General features: G+C 41.8%; 1 long non-coding RNA gene across 1 annotated transcript in view; it reads left to right on the forward strand.

Annotated features, from left to right (window-relative positions):
• The window catches only part of LOC141144168 (uncharacterized), an 88,613-nt gene that overhangs the window by 14,052 nt on the left and 50,668 nt on the right, over positions 1-23,893 (forward strand). The window contains exon 2 of the long non-coding RNA XR_012244365.1: positions 2,949-3,030. This is a non-coding gene — a long non-coding RNA (uncharacterized lncRNA). The remainder of the gene's footprint in view (positions 1-2,948; positions 3,031-23,893) is intronic.

Here is a 23,893-nt window from a genome sequence, read left to right on the forward strand (position 1 = left end):
GGTGAAATCCTTATGGGTAGAGCTCCAAAGGGATGAAGCTAAGGGGAAAATAATACTGGGTGTATGCTATAGACCCCCTAACTTGAGGGGGGAAGGGGAGAAAGATCTCCTATCACAATTTGGATTATCAGCAAGGATGGGAAGTGTTATCATGGGGGATTTTAATTATCCAGACATAGACAGGGCAGAGGGAACCGCGGATTCATCTAAGGCTTGCCAGTTCCTAAATGTCTTGCAGGACAATTTTATGGGTCAGATGGTAGACGCACCAACTAGAAATAAAGAGTTACTGGATCTACTGATTACCAACAATACAGACCTGATCACGGATGTGGAAATACGGGGCAACTTAGGCAACAGTGATCACAGATCAATTGGCTTCAGTATAAATCACACAAATAGGAAACATAAGGGGAATACAAAGACACTGAATTTCAAAAGAGCCAACTTCCCTAAACTACAAACGTTGCTAGAAGGCATAAATTGGGATAATATCTTAGGAACAAAGAACACGGAGGAGAGATGGGTTTGCTTTAAGAGCATATTAAATAAGGGCATTAGCAGATGCATCCCATTGGGTAATAAATTTAAAAGCGTGAGCAAAAGTCCTGGATGGCTTAACTCCAATGTAAAAATGCGTATAAAAGCAAAGGAGAAGGCCTTCAAAAAATACAAGGTTGAGGGATCATCATCAGCAATCAGACTTTATAAAGAATGAAACAAGAAATGTAAGGGTGCAATAAGGACGGCTAATATAGAACATGAAAGACACATAGCGGAGGAGAGCAAATAAAATCCCAAGAAATTCTTTAAGTATGTAAACAGTAAAAAAGGAAGGACAGACCATATTGGTTCCATAAAGAATGAGGAAGGACATCCGGTTACAAAGGATGGGGAGATGGAGACTGTATTGAATGTATTCTTCTCCTCAGTCTTCACGAGGGAATCGGGGGGCTTCAGTAACCAAAACTGCAGTGTTTATCCTCATGACACATCACAGGATGCACCTCCATGGTTAACAGAGGACAGAATTAAAATTAGACTTGGGAAACTTAACATTAATAAATCACTGGGACCAGATGGCTTGCACCCAAGGGCACTTAGGGAACTCAGTCAAGTAATTGCCAGACCATTTTTCCTAATTTTTACTGACAGTCTACTGACTGGAATGGTACCAGCTGATTGGAGAAAAGCCAATGTAGCACCAATATTTAAAAAGGGCCCAAAATACATCTCTGGGAATTACAGACCAGTTAGCCTAACATCAATAGTATGTAAACTCTTGGAGGGGATGATAAGGGACTATATACAAGATTTTAGTAATGAGAACGGTATCATTAGCAGCAATCAGCATGGATTCATGAGGAATCATTCTTGCCAAACCAATCTATAACCTTCTATGAGGAGGTAAGTTGCCATCTAGATAAAGGAAGGCCCATAGACGTGGTGTATCTGGATTTTGCAAAAGCATTTGACACAGTTCCCCATAAACTTTTACTGTACAAAATAAGGTCCATTGGCATGGACCATAGGGTGAGTAAATGGATTGAAAACTGGCTACAAGGGCGAGTTCAGAGGGTGATGATAAATGGGGAGTAATCGGAATGGTCAGGGGTGGGTTATAGGGTCTCCCAGGGTTCTGTGCTGGGACCAATCCTGTTTAATTTGTTCATAAATGACCTGGATTATGGGGTAAACAGTTCAATCTCTGTATTTGCGGACAATACTAAGCTAAGCAGGGCAATAACTTCGCAGGATGATGAAACCTTGCAAAAAGATCTGAACAAATGAATGGGGTGGGCAACTACATGGCATATGAGGTTCAATGTAGAAAAAGTTAAAATAATGCATTTGGGTGGCAAAAATATGAAAGCAATCTATACACTGGGGGGAGAACCTCTGGGATAATCTAGGATGGAAAAGGACCTGGGGGTCCTAGTAAATGATAGGCTCAGCGATGGCATGTAATGCTAAGCTGCTGCTAACAAAGCAAACAGAATATTGGCATGCATTAAAAAGGGGATTGATTCCAGAGATAAAACGATAATTTTCCCACTCTACAAGACTCTGGTCTGGCTGCACCTAGAGTATGCTGTCCAGTTCTGGGCACCAGTCCTCAGGAAGGATATACTGGAAATGGAGCGAGTACAAAGAACGGCAGCAAAGCTAATAGAGGGTCTGGAGGATATTAGTTATGAGGAAAGGTTGTGAGCACTGAACTTATTCTCTCTGGAGAAGAGACGCTTGAGAGGGGATATGATTTCAATATAAAAATACCATACTGGTGACCCCACAATAGGGAGAAAACTTTTTCGCAGAAGGGAATTTAACAAGACTCATGGCCACTCATTAAAATTAGAAGAAAAGAGGTTTAACCTTAAACTACGTAGAGGGTTCTTTACTTTAAGAGTGGCAAGGATGTGGAATTCCCTTCCACAGGCGGTGGTCTCAGCGGGGGGCTTTGATAGTTTCAAGAAACTATTAGATAAGCACCTGAACAACCGCAACATACAGGGATATACAATGTAATACTGACATATAATCACACACATAGGTTGGACTTGATGGATTTGTGTCTTTTTTCAACCTCACCTACTATGTAACTATGTAACTCAGTATTGCTGTAGCATCTCATTCTATTACCAGAGGTACCAGTGACACTTACTGACAGCAGAGTGAAACTGCAGCTTCACTAAGTTTAGGGGGAAACCAGATGAACAAGTAAACCATAAATCTGTCTGGGCTTACTACATACAAGACTACATTTGGATAGTAACCCCTTTTTAGGACAGGATGTTACATTAATTACTAGTAACCCATAACATTCAATAACATTTCAGCTTTCTGGAGCTACCTAAAAATTGACTTTTGGTTACTATGGGTCACTGCACTATGTACAACTTTAGTGTTCTGCACTGGCTCATTGCTTTCCTTCATCTTCTCTTCAGCAGGAATCAGAAGTCTGGGTAGGATTATATCACGAAAGACGCTGGAAGAGCTCAGTCAGGACGGTGACACAAACATTTCCAGGTATGCTGCATGGCTGAGCCATGGATGACAGAGCGATATTGCCTGAGGCACTGTAGTTTACTACAGAACCAAGGTTTGGAAAGTGATATTTCAAGAAAAACTGCACTGCTGAGTCATAAATGGCTAAGACATTTTTTTGCAGATCTGAAAAAGAAGGGGAAGAGGTATTTATAGGGACATTGCTAAGTCAGAAATCAAAAAAGGTGACGTTTCCAAGGACTGTATAATGCTGAGCTGGAGATGAGAATATTATTTCTAGGTACACTGCACCACTAGACTAGAGATTGGAGAATGATATTTAAAGGTATGCTGGACTGCTCAGCCAGGGAAGAGAAAGTAACATTTCTAAGGACTGTACTCTGGAAATTAAGTTATTAGTCCTAGGTACACTGCATCACTAGACCAGAGATTGGAGAGAAAAGAAGGTTTAAGGTATGCTGGACTGCTCAGTCAAGGGTAAGAAAGTAATATTTCCAAGGACACTGCATTGCTGAACCAGGGAAGGGAAAGTAATATATCTATGAACACTGCACTGTTAAGCCAGGGATGGGTGAGTGGTGTCTCCAGGTACACTGCACTGATAAGCAAGGAAATGGAGAGTGATATACAAAAGTACACTGCACAACTGGGTCAGAGAGGTGAATGTGATATTTTTAGAAACAGTCTGTCTGTTGTTGAACCAGTAATGGGTCGGTGAATATTTCCAGGGGTACTGCACTGCAAAGCCAGATGGGGGCACTGATGGGTTTGTGAAGATTTTCAGGCATGGTGTACTGTACGGCTGTGCCAGGTATACCATTTCCAGGGGACCTGGCTTGCATATAAGGTCTTGTCATGCAAACATTTTGATCTTGATGGGACATAATACAAATGTGTTGGCAGCACTGGGGGTCTTGGCAGACAGGATTAGGATAAGTAAAATGATGTGTTCATAACAGGATGATTATGAGACGTGACAGCGTGATCAGGAGAGAAGGATCCAGTAGGTTTAGGGCTAGTATGCAACAGTATATTCAGCTTGCTTTCAATTCTTACCTAAATTTGACCTACTTCTAAGCTGCATCAAGCTGTTTTTGTGTTCCCACTGACTTATATTGGAGAGAAGTAGCTCTGATAGGATTAAAAGCCTGTCAAATCAAGTTCTTAGTGTTTTTACCAATGAACTGTTACCACATTGTAACAGTGTTGAAATTTAGTAATACCACCAAAGAGAACAGTTCATAATCCATGGAGAAAAAGGGTGCAAAACTTTTACCATATTCTTTCTAAGAGCTGAAAATTGTTAGATGAATAAGGAAGAACAGATTGCACTGGCTCTTACGAGCATGCGGCTCATTTGAGAACAATTAGTTATCTCGCCATCTATCAACAACAATAATTAACATCTACAGTATGTTTGTGGTTTTCTCATTGTGTTATAAACAAAGTATGAATCCTGCTTATACAGACAGCAGGCATGCCAAATCACAATGAATAATATTATTGCACAACATAGTACTTCAGCAACTAATACAGCAAAACAACAAACACTTACTATTTTGTATTAACCAAATAATATAGTACAATATGCTGTGTGTGTCAAGAGAAAAACTACTTGGCCTGGGAAAATCAACACAACTGTCACAATTAAACAACCACTAAATACAGCAATGTGTCAATGATAACAGCCTGAGATCTACAAAAAAAAAAATAATAATAACATTAATATTTCCTATTATTATAGAACTGTAGTGGGGGAGGTTATGCTGTAGGGTAGGCATGTTGTTACAACGAATACATGCATGTGTAGTATCAATACAGAAAATTATAAGACACATCAAGGAGGCAAGTAAAAGCAATCATGAATTGCCGCAAAATGATCACCTATATATCATGTGAGATGGCTATACTGTACACCTGATAGATCAGCGGTTTATGAACTGCGGCCCGATGGCCAGATGCGACCCTTTGCTTGTCTTAAATAAGCCCTTGGTGCACTATTCCTCCCACTGACTCCAACAATGGGGTACTATTCATCCCACTGACACCAACAAAGGGGTACTATTCATCCCACTGACACAACAGTGAGGTAATTTTCCTCCCACTGGCACCAACAATGGGGTACTATTTCTCCCACTGACTCCAACAATGAGGTACTATTCCTCCCACTGACTCCAGCTATGGTGAACTATTCCTCCCACTGACACCAACAGTGCAAAACTATTGCTTCCAACTGACACCAACGATAGAGCACTATTCCTGTATACTGACATTAATGATAGGACACTACTCCTTCCCCGATACCAATGATTGGGGCATAATCTTACTCCAGTTAATGACAGGGTCTTTTCTACTCACACAGGCCACTATGCTGTGTGTGTCAAGAGAAAAACTACTTGGCCTGGAAAAATCAACACAACAATCACAATTAAACAGCCACTAAATACAGCACTGTGTCAATGATAATAGCCTGACATCTACAAAAAAAAAAAAATAATAATAATAAAAACATTAATATTTCCAACAGCTATTATTATAAAACTGTAGTGGGGGAGATTATGCTGTAGGGTAGGCTATGTTGTTACAATGAAAACATGCACATTATAAGAGGGAGGCAAGTAAAAGCAATCATGAATTGCAGCAAAATGATCACCTATATATCATGTGAGATGGCTATACTATACACCTGATAGATCAGCGGTTTATGAACTGCAGCCCGAGGGCCATATGCGACCCTTTGCTTGTCCTAAAGTGAATGTATAGTCTCGTTTTTTGTTTTTTTTCAAATGACAAACATGTTATACTTATTTGCTCTGTTGCAGTGGTTTTGCACAGAGCAGCCCGGATCGTCCTCTTTTTGGGTGCCTTTTTGGAGCTCCTGTCCCCTCCCACCTGTTGAGTGCTCCCACAGCAAACAGCTTGCTATGGGGGGCATCAGAGCCAAGCTGCAGCTCCATGTGTCCATTCAGACACGGAGCTGCCATTCAGCCACACCCCTCTCTCTCCTAATTGGTTAACTGACTTTGATTGACAGCAGCAGGAGCCAATGGCGCCACTGCTGTGTCTCAGCCAATCAGGAGCAACAGTCCTGGACGGCCGAGGAACTCGTGGACATCGCTGGACAGAGATGAGGATCATGTAAATGTCCAGCAATGGTGAACTATTCCTCCAACTGACACCAACAATGTGAAACTATTGCTTCCATTGACACCAACGATAGGGCACTATTCCTGCATACTGATGTCAATGATGGGACACTACTCCTTTCCCGATACCTATGATTGAGGCATTGTTACTCCAGTTAATGCCAGAGCATTCTCTTCTCACACTGGCCACAGCCTGGCTGCCTCAAAGTCTGCAGGACAGTAATGTAGCCCCTTGTTTGGAAAGTTTGGAGACCCCAGTGATAGATCAGTATCTTATGACTTTTGGGGTGAAAGGTCTATAGTAAGGGGAACTTAATATATATTTCAGGACAACTCTGGTCAGTGCACTACTCTGGTGACAGTATGTAAAGAAAAAAATGACATCTTTTTTTTTTAATACATACTGTCACAGTCAGTGTCCCTAATCACCACCACCCAATCAGAGTTCCTAATCACTGCTGCACCATTCGCATTGTCCCTGATCACTTTATTTAGCCTCTAGTACCTCCTGGCCAGTGAACATGGCATTCCCAGGGGCAGCCAAGTACTAGTACTAGTAGTACTGTTTCTACTGTCCTGGTGCTCCAGGGCCCCCAAAATTGTGATAGGTATTCAGGAAACTAGACGAGTAATTGATGCTCTTTGGATTTTGGGCCCTTCTATGCATTTTAAGCTGTGAAAAAGTCCCACACATGTAGCATCCCCATACTCAAAAGGCAGAGTGTGGCAAAATGTGTTTCAGGGTATAATAATTAAAAAATATGACTATGCTGTGTGTGCAATGTGTTAAAATGACAACTTTGTAAAAAAACAAACAAAAAAAAAAGTTTGATTGAATTTCATCATTTTCCAAAAAATAGTGAGAAAAAAATTACAACTTCAAAAACCTTACTATGGCTCTTACTAAACATTTTGGGCTGTCAACTTTCCAAAAAGGGCCCATTTGGGGTATTTGTACTTTCCTCGAATTTTAGGTCCTCAACAAATGAGATAGGCCATCAGTATATCAGGATTGATCCATTTGTAAATATATATACTATACAGTAGATTGTAAACTCGATAACTTTAACACAGACTGCATATACAGTGCTTTGGGTTATTTTTACCAAAACAAATGTAGCAGCATACATTTTGGCCTACATTTTGTGAAGAAAGATTATTTTTTTGCAAATATTATAACAGAACTGAAGACATTTTTTTTCTGTATTTTTTTGTTTATATATCAAAAAAATAAAAAACCCAGTGGTCATTAAATACCACAAAAAAGGTAAATAAAGCAATTGTCATTCAAACTGTGACAACCCTGAAAACTTAAAAATGGCCTGGGCAGAAAGGGGGGAAAGTGTATAGTATTGAAGTAGTTAAGGAGACATCCCAGGATTTTTTTTAGTGAGCATCAATAAAACATTTTTTGTTTGTAGTGATTGGCACCTATCTGTTCACATACAGATATAGAAGGAGAACATCCAACCACACCAATGGAAAATTGCCAACATCCCTTGTACAATTAATTAGGAAAGGAACTTTCCCCCCAAAAAAGCTGGGACTTTAACGGCAGCGAAAATACAAAAATATAAATATAATTTATTAAAAAAGATGCATATATACAAATATGAAACATGAAACCGCTAAACATTAATAACAATGATGATGGAATTCCCATAGAGGTCCAGACAGTCCGACGCATTTCGGGACACAGGACGTCCCTTCATCAGGGGCAGTAGTCAGGAAGGGATCACACTGTATGATAAAGATCAAATACATAATACCGTATATACTCGAGTATAGGTCGATCCGAGTATAAGTCGAGGCCCTAATTTACCAAAAAAAAGGGAAAAACTTATTGACCCGAGTATAAGACGAGGGTGAGAAATGTAGCAGCTACTGTAATTGGAAAAAGAGGGTCAACAATGCCCATCTGCAGCTGTATACCTCCCTGTGTCCTGTGCATGTGTCCTGTGCATATGTGCATGTGTCATGTGTCCTGTGTATATGTGCATGTGTCATGTGTCCTGTGTATATGTGTCATGCGTCCTGTGTATATGTGCATGTGTCATGTGTATATGTGCATGTGTCCTGTGCATGTGTCCTGTGTATGTGCATGTGTCATGTGTATATGTGCATGTGTCCTGTGCATATGTCCTGTGTATGTGCATGCGTCATGTGTATATGTGCATGTGTCCTGTACATGTGTCCTGTGTATATGCATGTGTCCTGTGTATGTGTCCTGTGTATGCGTCCTGTGTATGTGCATGTGTCAAGTGTCCTGTGTATATGTGAATGTGTCATGTGTATATGTACAGGTGTCCTGTGTATGTGTCCTGTGTATGTGTGCATGTGTCTGTGTCCTGTGTATGTGTGCATCCTACCTGTGTCCTGTGCATGCCTCCATGTGCCGCTCCGCCGATCAGCGTGTGCTATTACTATTCGGCGGCCATTCATTGTTCAAAAGCCGCTCCTCCTCCTCATCCGTGATAGGCAGAAAACTCCATTTCCCAGCAGTCAGCCTATCACGGACATTCTCTCATCCTCATACCACGGACGAGGATGAGAGAATGTCCGTGATAGGCTGTACACTGACTGCTGGGAAATGGAGTATTCTGCCTAAAACACAGACGAGGAGGAGGCGTGGCTTTTGAACAGTGAATGGCCCCCGAATAGTAATAGCACATGCTGGCCGCCATCTGCCTGTATGACACGCTGATCATGTAGGCAGACGGCGGTGACTCGAATATAAGTCGAGGGGGGCACTTTCAGCCCAAAAAAAAGGGCTGAAAATCTCGACTTATATTTGAGTATATACAGTAAATAACAATGTAATAATTTCAGTAATTTACAACAATAATTTGCAATAAAGGACATACAGCATAAAAATCGCATAAGAGCATACCCAAGATGATCATCATATACGTTTACTGCTGGATTGGAGGTGGCGGTGGCATCACAAACATACATCACTTGTGTCACAAGGACACTGTAGTACCGGGTGGGTCATCAAGCTTCCACACAAGTCCCACATACAGGCAGCAGGAGATGGCACACAAATGAGTAAATACTGAATGGTCCTGAAGGCTCTCTCCAAGGTATATAATCTAACAAAAAGGCACTCTCTGCTTTTGTATGTTCAAGGGAGAAATCCTTGGGACACAGAGCAGCCTGGCACATACATATAGATTTTTCCTTACCTTTTTGTTAGATCATATACCTTGGAGAGAGCCTTCAGGACCATTTAGTATTTACTCATTTGTGTGTCATCTCCTGCTGTCCGTATGTGGGACTTGTGTGGATGCTTGATAAACCACCCGGTACTACAGTGTCCTTGTGACACAAGTGATGTATGTTTGTGACGCTACCGCCACCTCCAATCCAGCAGTAAACTTATATGATGATCATCTTGGGTATGCTCTTATGCAATTTTTATGCTGTATGTCCTTTATTGCAAATAATTGTTGTAAATTACTGAAATTATTTCATTGTTATTTATTATGTTTTTGATCTTTATCATACAGTGTGATCCCTTCCTGACTACTGCCCCTGACGAAGGGACGTTCTGTGCCCCAAAACGCGTTGGGCCGTCTGGACCGCTATGGGAATGCCATCATTATTGTTATTAATGTCTAGTGGTTTGATGTTTCATATTTGTATATATGTATTTTTTTTTTAATTATATTTATATTTTTGTATTTTTGTTGCCGTTAAAGTCCCATCTTTTTTTGGGGGTTAGTTCCTTTTCTAATTATCTGTTCACATACCGTTGTTACCTATTGTAATCTAAACCCTAAGGTGAAAAGTCTGCCCACCCTGCCTCTGGGGTACCACGGTGCTTCCAGGGATTGGCGCCATTTATAGCATAAATTGGAAAACTAGAAAGACCCTGTTTGCTTGTGACCAGTCCATATTGTAATAAATTGTGGTCCCTTCTCTCCCATTTCCTGGCTTTTTCTCAGACTACCAGCAATTTGGTTATAACAATGCTGCAAAAGCAAGGCAGAGTTCTTGATGTTTACATCGGGCTTATAAAAATGTGCATTATTTTAGGTAATTTATGTTTGTTCTTAAAATGCATTTGCACAATTCAAAAATTAAAGTAAATACATTTTACAATGTAGTGAGCCTATAACAGCCTTTCAAGATTTTCTGAACTCTTGAATAACAAAGCTGTTTAATAATTAGCTAGTTTATCTGTGACGCATTACACAAATTCCTTTCTTATCAATAAGCAAAACATTATGAAAATAGTTTTTTTTTTCGGATCCTAGAGATTGCACAGGATATGTACTAAAGTTCTGCTGCAAGGACACTTTATAGATTATAGAATAAAGTGTTTTGTATTGTAAAAAAAAGTATAATAAATTAAAATACATCTTTATTTGCAACATAATTAAAGTGGTTGTAAGGGTTCGGTTTAAAAAAAATAAACAACAAACATGTCATACTTACCTCCGCTGTGCAGTTTCTTTTGCACAGAGTGGCCCCGATCCTCCTCTTCTGGGGTTTCTTCCATGGTGCTCCTGGCTCCTCCTCTTCTTGAGTGCCCTGGAGAAGCGCTCTCCTTCAGGGACACCTTTGCGGGCATGCTCCCGTGTCCTGCTGCTGTGTCCGTAGACATAGACAGCAGGACTCTGCTCCGCCCCCTGGCGCCCGCGTCATTGGATTTGATTGGCAGCAGTGGATGCCAATGGCTTCGCTGCTATCGATCTATCCAATCAGGAAACAAGGCACTGGCCGGAGCTGGTGTGCTCGTTCCCGCCGTGGGAATTATGGGGCTCAGGTAAGTATAAGGAGGGCTCGGGGGCGCTACTGCAGCACAGGAGGTTTTTCACCTTAATGCATAGAATGCATTAAGGTGAAAAATGGCGAGAGTTTACAACCTCTTTAATCCTTGCATGTAGTAGTAACAGAAGAAGAACTTTGATCTTGGCTTAGTACAATCACTAGCCTGGTACAACAAAATGTAGTAGACTAGAGAAGTGTCATACATTGGAATAGTGATTAGGTTCTTGTCAAGATTCTTTGATAGTGAGCCCTTATAGAAAGCCAACTTGAGGCAAACTCCAAAGTATGGAGTCTAAGCCCCAACCTACTTCTTCACCAGGGCCCCAGATGGTGGGGTGGACTTGCAGCACAGCACACTGGAACCAGGTAACCCACCTGACAATATGGAGACTATGCACGTGTGCAGAGTACAGATGGCAGGGTGGATGGAAGACCAGAGAGAATGGTACAGAATACAAGTTATACAAGGCAAAGCAGAAGCACAGAGAAACTAGGAAGTTTCTCAGGCAACCTGGGCACCGAGCATGTCTATTAAGACTGGCCATACATGATACAATTTTCTTGTACAATTTTCCTTTAGACTTACCAAAACCATATAATATGAGGTCACACCTAAACACTTTCAATGTACATGCAATCAGGAAGGCCCTTGCACTACATATTTGAAGGTAAATCTAAAGGAAATTGAATAAGAAAATTGTATAATGTATGGCCAGCTTTATAGGGAAGCGGACTGGGAGGCAGGCCAGGAAGTTATGGGCAAAAGGATATAAATCCACAGTAGAGCAGGCGATGCTCATAGGTAAACACAGGAGCCAGCAGCACATGTGAATGCAATCACAGATCTAGCAGAATCAATTTAATATACATATATATGCACTAGGGTGTTTCATTTTTCCAAAGATGTGATTTTCATATGACTTTGCTTACGCCCCGAGCCTCAGTGATGTAAAAGATATATGCCAAATTTCAAGAAGATTGGATAATATTTAGGGATTGCACACATTCACTTTTATCAAAGCAAAGTCTGTGGGCTTCACTTGATAAGAAGTCATATACAACAATGCTGGATGAAGAAAGTCCCGTTCAAGGATTTCTAGAAGAACAATGAGTGAAAATGGTTAACTACATCCAAAATGTCCTAAAAGACAGAAGCCATCCAAGAGAAGACTACAAAGAGTTATTACAACTCTCACTCCTGTACCTAGGAGGTTGGTCTAAAAACGACTTCAGTTTCAGGATCCCAGGGGCACTGCATCAAGCAAGATGGATGGCAAAGGCAATATATGCACTTAAAATTATCCTCTTCTCTAAACAGTTGAATATTCCTCAACGACAATTGGAAGGAATGAAATGGGTTGCACATTTTGTCAGCCTCATATATGTTCGCTTTTGGGATGAGGCAATTTAAGTCGATGGGCTCCAAAGAATGATTTGGATATGCTACAGCTTTTGAGCACTTACCCAGATGCAGACGGCAAAAAATGTGCTCTCACAGTTGCTAAGAGACACCTTTGGTATCTGTCAGAAACAAACATAGGATTGGCTTTTTTGGATGAACGTATTACTCAGGCTGTTAAGGAATATATGACTAAAAATTTAGAAACCAAACCTGCAAAGAAAAAGGAAGTGAAACGATTAAAGGGTAAAAATATGGTTTTTGAAGGAAGAGACCTGAGCCATTTCGTTACTAATAAAACAAAGACGTTCTTTGAATTGTTTGGGATCCACAACATGACAGAATACTGCAGTGATTCTCTAAGAAGCCATGTGAACGCTCTTAAGGTTGTCAATGATACCGCAGTAAGAGGAATTGCTCTGATAAAAAAGTATAACGAATCAGTCAGGGATGAACAACAAAAACAATTCTTGTTGAGGGTAGTCGAGCATCACAGAAAAGTCGTCACCAATCGAAAAAACAAGGGATTGCATTGTTCAAAGCTGATTAATATAACACATGTTTTGCATATCATATTACCTATTAATCTTAGTGTAAAGTTTCCATAGTATTTTAAGTTTGTGATTTCTAGTTTTCCCAATAAAAGTAATTAACATTGAAAAATCATATTTTTTGCCTACTTTTACAAAACAGATCAAAGTGTACAACCTCTAAATATTATCTTCTTGAAATTTAGCATATATATCTTTTACATCACTCAGACTCGGGGCTTAAGCAAAGTCTGCAAACATTTTACAGTTTATTTTTTTCCATTAGAAAATGAAACACCCTAATATGCACCAAAAATCATTGACTCCTAGTGAACTAATGAGCCAAAAACACCTAATGTGTTTGTACACCCTAGACATGAAATAAAACAAAGCATATCTCTCTATAGTCTGTACTTGTCTCAATTAAAAGCACTAAGTGTAATTTCTGTCTGCTGCTTTGTTCCTCTGCTATCAGCATGAATCACTTCCGACAATTTTTCCTGACACCCAAGAGAAAAATGGTGACAGGGGAGGGATCCCAGTAGATTGACAGCTGTGTTCCTGTGTGCTGTGTGGTGGGGTTATGTCTCTTTTCTCCAGTCAGCTATTAGAGCTTTCCTCACTGAGCTTTCCTCTTTCCACTGAGCTCTGCAGAGTGTAACTTCAACTCTCCGTCCGTTGTATGTAAGCAGAGAAGAGAAGACTACAGATATACAGGCACAACTTACTTTTGTAAGGAGGATTTGTCTCATTTCTCTGTATCACCTGAGGATTGTCCCTTTGCTGGGTATATTTAAGGGTTTATAACCACTTTAATTTAGCATAAGGTTCCACCACTCTGCCAATCCTGCATATTCTGGATATACTGGGTGCCAGAAGGCACCATGTATTGTAAGTTTGTATTCATTTTATTTCTTTGTACTTTTGACCATTTAAATAAACTTGTTGCGCAATATCTGCTTTTCTGTTTCTCTGTTCGCTTGCTTGAGTCACAAACCAGAATATATCTGGGAGTGGTGATCACCTGTACTCAGGACTGGAGAAGTGATGGAACCTTTTGCTAAATTAGGCACTGCACTGAAGCTTGTTGGTGGAGTGAAATGTCATACTTGTTGTAGTCTTGGAGCGCAAACTTTTTATTGGAGTGGAACACAGTAGTTGTGTTTAATGCACTATGCTAAAATACACAGAAACTTGATTATTGTTAAAGCACTTTTATTTTTTATGTGTTGAGTATTTATGCACTCTGAATTTTGTACACTCATGTTATATAACTGTGTCATTTGAAGTGAGTAAATTGGGGGAGGGGGGCTAAGATTTGTGCAGAATGTATCACACAAGAGCGCTGCTTTATATTTTATTTTCACTCTTTGATGAAAATTAGTAGGGTACACATTTAAGCAACTGCTGGAGGGTCAAAAATAATACCCACAGCGCAGGTAGCATCTTGGTATAAGTGAGCTGTAAGTCTAAATGATGAGCTGTAAGGGCTTTTAAAAGGTTGCCTATAGACAATTTTGGGAATGAACGTTTTTCACCGCTTCACTGGCACATGCAGTTTAAAGGCTTGACATGTTCAGTATCTATTTTCAAATTACCATTTTCTTCGCTCCATAAGACGCACCTGACCATAAGACACACATAAGTTTTAGAGGAGGAAAACAAAAAAAATATTTTGAACCAAATAGTGTACTAAAATATTTTCCAGTGCCCATGAAATGCAGAGTGACCATTGCCAAGGAAATGCAGAGTGACCATTGCCAAGGAAATGCAGAGTGACCATTGCCAAGGAAATGCAGAGTGACCATTGCCATAGAAAATGCAGAGTGACCATTTCCATAGAAAATGCAGAGTGACCATTTCCATAGAAAATTCAGAGTGACCATTGCCATAGAAATGCAGACTGATCATTACCATAGAAATGCAGAGTGAATGTTGCCAAAGAAATGCAGAGTGAACATTGCCACAAACGCAGCCCTACCCTGATGTTATTCCATCCACCTAACAGAAGACAGAGCAGCCCGAGCGGCCGAATGCTGTTTTCTTTCTCAGAAACCAGTCGGAAGATCGCCCGGCGCCCACGGGGGGTGGGGGGTTTGGAAGTCTGTCCCCCTCTCTCCTGCCTCTCTTCCGGTGGTGGCGCCGGGAGGCGATGTGAGCGGTGGAAGGGAGCGGTGTCAGCGGTGGCGGGGGGTGGTGCCTGTCATATAGTCGCAACATAAGACGCAGGGACATTTCCCCCCATATTTCTGGGGGAAAAAAGTGCATTTTATAGTCCGAAAAATACGGTAATGTTTGGTATTTTACAAAAAAAATGGATAATATATTACGATTGTTTTCACTAAAATTAATTTAAGTTTTTTTTTTTTTTTTTTTTCAAAAATATGGGTTTGATAAACAGTTGTATTAATTTCATGTGTTATGAAAAAAAATGCTACTACCACCATTTTTTTCTCCAGAGTCTCTGCTTTCAGGAAAAAAAAAAACTCTTGAAATGGCTCTTGGGCTGAAGTGGATAATGTAGTCAGTACAGTATTCTGGTGGCTTTTTTCGATAAACTAAAAGCACTGTAATGTTGATTTTTTTTATCAAAAGTTGGCTGGTATAGTTGCTGTTCAAAATATTGCCCATTCCAATCACAATACCCAACTCATACTTTAATGCTCTCCAATCAATCCTAAACAAGTACCTATGGCAGGGTAGGAGGGCTAGATGTGCATTTAGCAAATTAATCAAACACAGGAAATCGGGTGGTATTGGCCATCTTCATCTACAAGACTACTATTTTGCAACTATATTAACGCAGATCCAACATTGGATGCTGCCGGACTCTGACCCTGTGTGGAAGGAAATAGAACGAACCCAAATCCCAAAAGGTAACTTACGAGACTTCTTAATGACAGTGCATCACAACGTATCTCTAGATCTCAAACTCGCTTCTACTATTTTAGCTTCAATAAGAGCATGGATCCATCTTAGGAAATACCAAAATGGAGTGGGAAAACATCACCTTTAATGCCATGTACACACGACCGGACTTTTCGACCGGACTGGTCCGACGGAACAAATCCGTCAGACAATCCAACCGTGTGTGGGCTTCATCGGAACCTTCAGCAAACCTTTTCTGTTGAAAATCAGACGGACTTTAGATTCGGAACATGTTTCAAATCTTTCCGACGGACTCAAGTCCGGTTGAAAAATCCGTTCGTCTCTATGCTAGTCCGACGGACAAAAAAGGACGCAAGGGCAGCTATTGGCTACTGGCTAAGAAATTATTCTAGTCCCTTCGTACGTCATCACGTTCAAATGAATGGACTTTCGAATGGATTTTAGTCCGTTCATGCATGGGCAAGTCCGGTCGTTCGAAAGTCCGTCGTAACTCCGTCGAAAGTCCGTCGGAAAGACCGTCGGACCTTTGATGCTGAAAAGTCCGCTCATGTGTATGTGGCATAAAACTCTCCATTTCAGCAATAGATCATATAATTCCTGATGGCAACTTCAAGCTATGGATGGGAAAGTGCATCACCTATTTAGAAGACATACTAGAGGGCTCGGGACTTAAAAAATTTAAAATTCTACAAACAGAATACCAGTTACCCCCACGAGAACAATATAAATACTCCCAGATAGCCCATCTTCTTAAAAAAAGCTCCCAACTATTCACAATATTCCCAGAAAAAATAACCCAATATTACCAACAAAACCCACCTGTGACCAAGGGTATATCAATCATATACTCAGGTCTGCAGGAAAAAAATATATGTACTAAATCTCAATCAATGATAGCCTTGGAACAAGAAATAGGGACAGAATACCCAACTCAACACTGGGAAAAAACACTCCGTCTCATCTACAATTCTACAAAGAGCACAAATCTATGGGAGATGTAACATAAATTAATTCTTAGATGGTACCTGACCCCATACCTTATTGCAAAAATATACCCTAAGGCTTCACCAAATTGTTGGAGGTTGTGCGGGTGCAGAGGAACACTTTTACATATTATGTGGTCTTGCCCAAACCTATGGTCACTTTGGTATCAAATAGAAGGGCTAATATTCAAAACCACAGGCCTTCAAGTGCCACTGAGTCCAGGAATGGCAGTACTTTCACTAGAGCTAAATAATATCCCTTAACAATATAGGATAGTGGCATCACATATACTACTGGCTGCTCATCTAACTATCTTACACTGGAGGGACCCAAAAACACCAAATATTGCTGAAGTAATACAAACCATACATACACATGGTACATATAAAAAATTATGTTCTTCATCTACAGGAAACTACAAAAAGATGAATCAAAAGTGGAAGTCTTGGTTTGAATGGTACACAAGAGAAACAATTTTGTAAGAAATATGATCAGCACTAAAAGAGGCACCATGACTGATTAACAATGCTTAGAATATTGTTGTTAAGACAGGTTGTGTTACTTGTTACATATAATTCTTTTTGATTATACTTATGTAAACCTTGATTGTTTAAACTATAGGGAAAAGCGTAGCATTAAGGTCCGGCCCCATGACCAAATAGAGAGATCGCTAGGGTCGAACTTGCTACTATGCTCCTATCTCAGGAAAATTCCCATGGTTAATAACAACAGGTAGTCAAGTAATAAATGTAAATAGAAAACTAATAAGGAAGAGGAATAAGCTATGAGATGTAACACAGCCATGTTGTTGTTATATTCTTTGTTTCCTTTGTTTTCTTTGTGTTCTTGTTTTCTTCATGCAAACTATAAAACTCAATAAAAATGTATTGGAAAAAAAAAAAATATATTACCCATTGAAAAAGTTTATATATTGCACAAATGCACAGTGCACACGTAGTCACGTAATATTTTTGTAGTTTTAAGAAAAATCAATACATTCTGCAGTTGATTTTTTTTAATAAAAAGTGGACTGGTGTCTTTCCATTTAAAGTGTAGTCTAATAAAAGCACCTAAAGTGTATGGATTCAGTTCAATATTTATATCTTTTTATGTGAGATAATACACTCTAGTTTTGATTTCTTCCTTAAAATCTCCTTGGTCCCTCCCTCTCAAAGCGTGGCCTATTAAAGCTGCTTATATAATCAGAACCGAGTCTGTATTATATTTCTGTCATGTTTCTGTGAAATAATACACTGACATTTTAAATTAAAAAGAAAAAAATCTACCTGGTTTGTCACTCTTAAAATGTAAACTACTAAAGCTACTTTTATAGTGTGAATCAAGTCTGCAAAATTTTTGCTGGGTGTAATACTAGACTCTGACCTCTCCTTCAGCCCCCACATCCAATCACTGGCTAAATCTTGCCGTCCCCCCCTCCTCAGCCTGGTAGGCAACAAACTATAATAGGAGTAGACTGTCCGGCTCCTACCCAGTTCTAGAGGCAAATGTGATCAGCTCTCTCAACTAACATGTGGAGTTCAGAATCAAACAAACCAAGAATAGTAGGAGGCGTGGCCTGATGAGGCATGTGAGCGGACCTGCTGCACGGAGCTCCCACTGATGATCCTGCATTTCATCCTTTCTTCGCAATAGATTTTGCCCGTTTCTGCCTAACAACGCTGCCTGTTACCTCCTGGAAGTGTCCAGTACCGCTAGTCATTGGATCCGAGCAGATGATGACCCTGGGGGACCAAGCGGAGGCCGCGGCCTTGGAGCCCCAAGCTGGCCAAGATGGCGCCGGACAGCCTCAGCCTCCTAAACCACAGCGTGGCCTGGAGAAAAACGCTGAGCAGGGGGGTAAGTCACACAAGCCTCTGAAATCCAAAGAGCAACCCAGGGACGTGCTGTATTACACTCAAAAGCTGGCTGGGTGCTCTGACTCCCCCCTGACTGTCTCACATCAGCCATTATGCTCCTCTGAGCTGGAGAGCAGGGAGGACACAAGCATGCTGGATGACACAGTGCCATAAGACATGCAGCATGATCTCATGTCTGACCCATCTGACTCCCCTTCAGATGATAGTGTTCAACCCTCTCTGAGTGAGATCCTGCACGCTGTGCATAAGTGCACTGCCTCTGTGGAAGATTTAAAGGAGAAATTTGGAGGGCTGAGGGAAACAGTATCTATCATGCATCAAGATCTTCAAAAGATCAGGGAGAAAACCACGGCTGTGAGGGGAAGGGTGAGCGACGTGGAGGACCAGTTGCCCCCCCTTCACAGGGTGTCAGAATGGCCGTTTAAAACGCCTTCCAAGCTCTCAGTAAAACTGACGACATCGAGAACCACCTGAGACGCAACAATGTGCGTATAATGGGGCTCCCTGAAAAGGTGGAAGGCCGGGATCCTACAACATTTATTGAAGGATGGTTGCAAGAAGTTTTTGGCAAAGAAGCTTTTTCCCCCATTTACACTGTGGAAAGGGCACACAGGGTGCCCCCACGACCCCTTCCGCCTGGCAACCCTCCACAATCGATACTGGCCAGACTCCTGAAATATAAGGATAGGGAGGTGGTGTTACGTCTGGCTAGAGAAAAGGGCACTGTCACACATAATGGAGCCAAAATCTAATTTTATCCGGACTTCTCCGCGGAAGTGCAACGCAGACAATCGAAATTTGCTGATGTCAAGAAAAGGCTACAAAGGCTGCAATTAACATATGCAATGATGTTTCCAGCAAAGCTTAGGGTGATGGCCGGAGGACAACACTAATTCTTTGAAAATGCACAAGACACTTGATCGCAATGAGCTGGATCTCCGTCGCCAAGGCCGAGAAAATGGAGCAGGATAGATCCTGTATGGCAGTTGACATAATGGAAAGTATAGGGAACTAAGTTCCATTTTTTGTTCACCATTCTGAAGAGAAACTTTACATGTTATTCGCACAGCGAGTGACTAACGCCAAAAAATATGTTTATTATTTTTTCTCATTGTTCACTATCTTCACCACTAGCAACGGGCCACACGGGTGATGTTACTGTGTCGGGTGCATGTTATGTGAAGGCATGAGTTACTTGGCTACTGTTTCAATACCCAGTTGGCATAAAAGGACAGAATGGATCGCATACCCTACAGCCCCTGAACGGTTCTGGCTATGTGCATTTAATCATGGCTAGATCCAAGGCCTTCACTTCTTTCAATTTATGTTTTGTTTTCTACTGTTCTGCCGCGCAGTTGCGCGAGACTTTTCATTTTTTACGAACACTGTGTTTCCAATATGCAGCCCCCATGCAGGGCAAATACTTTTTGATGCAATATGATTCACTACACCTGAGTTGTTGTGCAGTCCAAGTCAACCTGTTCTCTAAGAGTCGGATGGCTCACAAAGGGTTCCTTTTTCAATATATTTCTAACTGTTTGCAATGTTGTCCACACCTATAGTATCGTGGAATGTCCGGGGAGTCAATGACCCCCTGAAGAGGACCATGATCTCCTCATGTGTGCGCAAATTCCATCCCGCCATCATTGGCCTTCAGGAGACTCATCTCCTGGGAGACAATGTGGGGTGTTTGCAGTACGCCTGGGTTGGCAAGTCATATCACTCCACTCACTCCACGTATTCACGTGGGCTGAGTGTATTGATACACAAAGCATTGGTGATTCAGTGGTGGATGCTTCTGGTAGATTTGTCTTTATTTACTGTAAATTATATACTTTAACATTGCTGCTAGCTTCTATATATATATCCCACCCCCGTTCTCACAGGATGTGTTACAGTTGTTGCTGACGTACCTGGCAGGTAAGCCTGATGTCCCAGTGCTGATCATGGGGGATTTCAATTGTTACCTAGACGCTAAATTGGATAGACATCCCGGGTTTCTCCCCCTAGGGGTAGCAGGGGTACTGTGTTGAGCCACTTACTGGCGGAGGTAGGCTGGACAGACATATGACGCATATGTAACCCGGGCACTAAACAGTTTTCATGTTTTTCCAAAACCCATGGATCACTGTCACATATTGACCTTAGTATAGGCACGCCCAATATAGTTGACAACACATCCAGAGTGGAGTATTTTCACCATGGAGTGTCTGATCACTCGCCGGTGGTTCTCTGGTTGACTACCCAACCCCCCACCTCATTACCCAAGGCACCTTGAAGATAAATGCATTCTGGCTCAAATTGTTCACCTCCCCTGAGCGCATAGCAACCCAAATTGATCAATTCTTTCAATCACACAGTCACTGTATGGATAAAATCCAAAAATGGGAGACTTTCAAGGCCTATCTCAGGGGGATGTTTATTGCAGAGATAGCTACAGTTAAAAGAAACTCCTCACTGGAACAGGTGGGGGACCAGGTGCATCAGCTGGAATTGTCTTATGCCATGGATCCTACAGATTCTGCAAGGGAGGCGTGGATCTCGGCCCAGGATTCTCTGGACCGCTTGAGATCCTCCTCTGAAGAACGCAAGCGGTTTTTCACCAAGTTGGCATTTTATGAGGAAGGGGAGAAAACAGGACATCTACTGGCAAAAATAGCTAGGTCACAACAACAATCCCTGGCAGTTGGAGCGATCCGTGCTGCCAGTAGCAGGGTGGTTAATAACCCAGAACACATTATATCTGAGCTGGCATCCTTCTACAAAGACCTCTACGGGACGAGGAATGGCTACTCGGATACTGATCTTGAAACATATCTGTCGGGGATTGAGTTGCCCTCTCTGTCGGAAGAGGCCAGGCAGCAGCTGGAGGCCCCTCTGACCCTGGAGGAGTTACAAAGTGTGGCATGCTCCTTTCCCACGTGTAAAGCGCTGGGCGAGGATGGCATCCCCATGGAGGTCCTTACTCAATATGGTGAACAGATAATGCCACACTTACTAGAAGTATTTAATGCCTCCCTTGAGGAGGGACGTCTACCGCCCTCAATGACTAGAGCTAATATAATTCTGTTGTTAAAACCCAGGAAGGATCTGGTTGACCAAGGTTCCTATAGGCCTATATCTCTTCTTCAGAGTGATGTTAAAATCCTGGCTAAGGTGTTGGCGTTACAGGTCAACCATATCATAGCTTCTATAATACACCCTGACTGGGCAGGCTTTATGCCGCAAAAATCCACGGCCACTAATCTTAGGCGCCTGTTTTTAAACATGCAGCTGCAGGCAGACAATGGGGGAAACAGGGCTCTGTTGTCCCTAGACGCCAATAAGTGTTAGCTGGTGATACCTATGGGTGGTGCTGTCCAGGTTTGGGTTTGGGGACCGATTAATTGCCTGGGTTAATCTGTTATATACCTCCCCGCAGGCGACCATCCGGATGTCTGGCAGGATGTCTCATGCGTTCGTTTGGGCAGGGGAACAAGACAGGGCTGTCCCCTGTCCCCCCTGCTCTTTGCCATTGCTATTGAGCCGCTGGCGGTGGTGGTGAAGGCAAGTCAGGGGATTACAGGATTTGGATTTGGTGACCTTCACGAGAAGATTATTTTATATGCCGATGACATGATGCTTTTCCTGGGGGACACCACCACCTCATTGGCTGAGGTGATCTCCATTATTTCAGGATTCGGGCACTTTTCTGGCCTGACGATCAATTGGTCTAAGTTGGCCCTGATGGTGCTAGATGGGGAACACACAGTGGATCTACCAGATTCCTGCCCGATCCCGGTGGTGACCTTATTCAAATACTTGGGAATACAAATATCACCTAAACTTGCGGACTATTGCAACTTAAATATACACCCCTTACTGTCTAGATTTAGAGATAAAATTAACACTTGGAATAATCTTAAACTTTCGCTGGCGGGTAAGGCAAATTTAATAAAAATTATACTGATGCCACAGCTACTATACTTCCTACACAACTCACCGGTTGTGATTAATCTGAAAATCTTTAGCGTGGTCAACACCCTCTTTAGACGTCTATTGTGGAACACAGGCCCCCCCAGAATTAAATTAGAACAGCTGCAGAACCCTAAAGATAATGGAGGACTGGCAGTGCCCAACCCTTGGCTGTACTATATTGCGGCCCAAATGCAGCACCTGATTGGTTCCATGGCCCAGGATCCAGCCGGCTCATCGGCACCGCTGCTGCTGATTGGATCTGGAGCGGAGACTATTCCGATGGGCCTGGAGGCTCAGATGTTTCACAAGTCTAACAAACTGACACCCACCTTCACTTTAATCCAGAAAATTTGTAATAAGGGTAGACAATTACAAGAGGTGACTAGGTTCATGGAATATAGTCCGATATGGGGGAATTTCTCCCAACTAGCAAAACTTAACCAGGGACCCAGATGGCGCCCCTTTGGTGTGACTTTATTATTGCACATATTCCAGAACAGCAAGTTACTGTCATTCCCTGAATTGCAAGCCAGGATTAATCTACCTCCTACTTTGTACTACCCTTGTCTCCAGCTGCGACATGCGGTGGGTGCGCAGGGAAGAGCTACCCAATGGACTATGTCGAGCACCCCCATCTTTCATTTACTGCAGTCCAGCGCGGAAACTAAAGGGATTATCTCACAGTGCTATCAGATGCTATTGATGTATCATTTAAAAGCTCACCCAACTAAGGCACCATCCCTATAGGAGAACAATGTAGGTCCACTTACGGGAGACTAATGGGAGGAAGTCCTGCAATCAATCAACATATGCTTTCTCAACGTGGCTCAAAAGATCTCGCAATTATATATAATACTTAGAGTACACTACACCCCACTTAGATTATATAAAATGGGTAGATGGTCTGATTCTTTATGTAGCAGATGCGGGCGAAATCAAGGCGATCTCATTCACTTACGCTGGAGGTGCCCAAAACTCCATAGGTACTGGAATGAGGTGCTTGGGATGCTTAACCAGGTGTTCTGGACTACCGTCCCCTTAGATCCAATTCATTGCATTCTAGGGGTCCTAGAGGAAGTTGTCCCGGAGGAGGTGACTAGAATAGCACTCTCCAGGGCACTGTTCCAGGCACGCAAAATTATTTTGATTGGCTGGAAATCGGTCTCCTCGCCCTCAGTAGCATCCTGGATAGCACACATGGGAAATACCTTGGTTATGGAAAAATACATTTATCAACATAGGGGTAGCCCTGGCAGATTAGAAAAAATTTGGGCACCATGGTTGGACACCCCTGGACTAAGTCCCAGGGAATTGGTAATGTCTAGA

The sequence above is a fragment of the Aquarana catesbeiana genome, linkage group LG01 (assembly GCF_042186555.1).
Source record: "Aquarana catesbeiana isolate 2022-GZ linkage group LG01, ASM4218655v1, whole genome shotgun sequence".
Taxonomy (NCBI): Eukaryota; Metazoa; Chordata; class Amphibia; order Anura; family Ranidae; genus Aquarana; species Aquarana catesbeiana.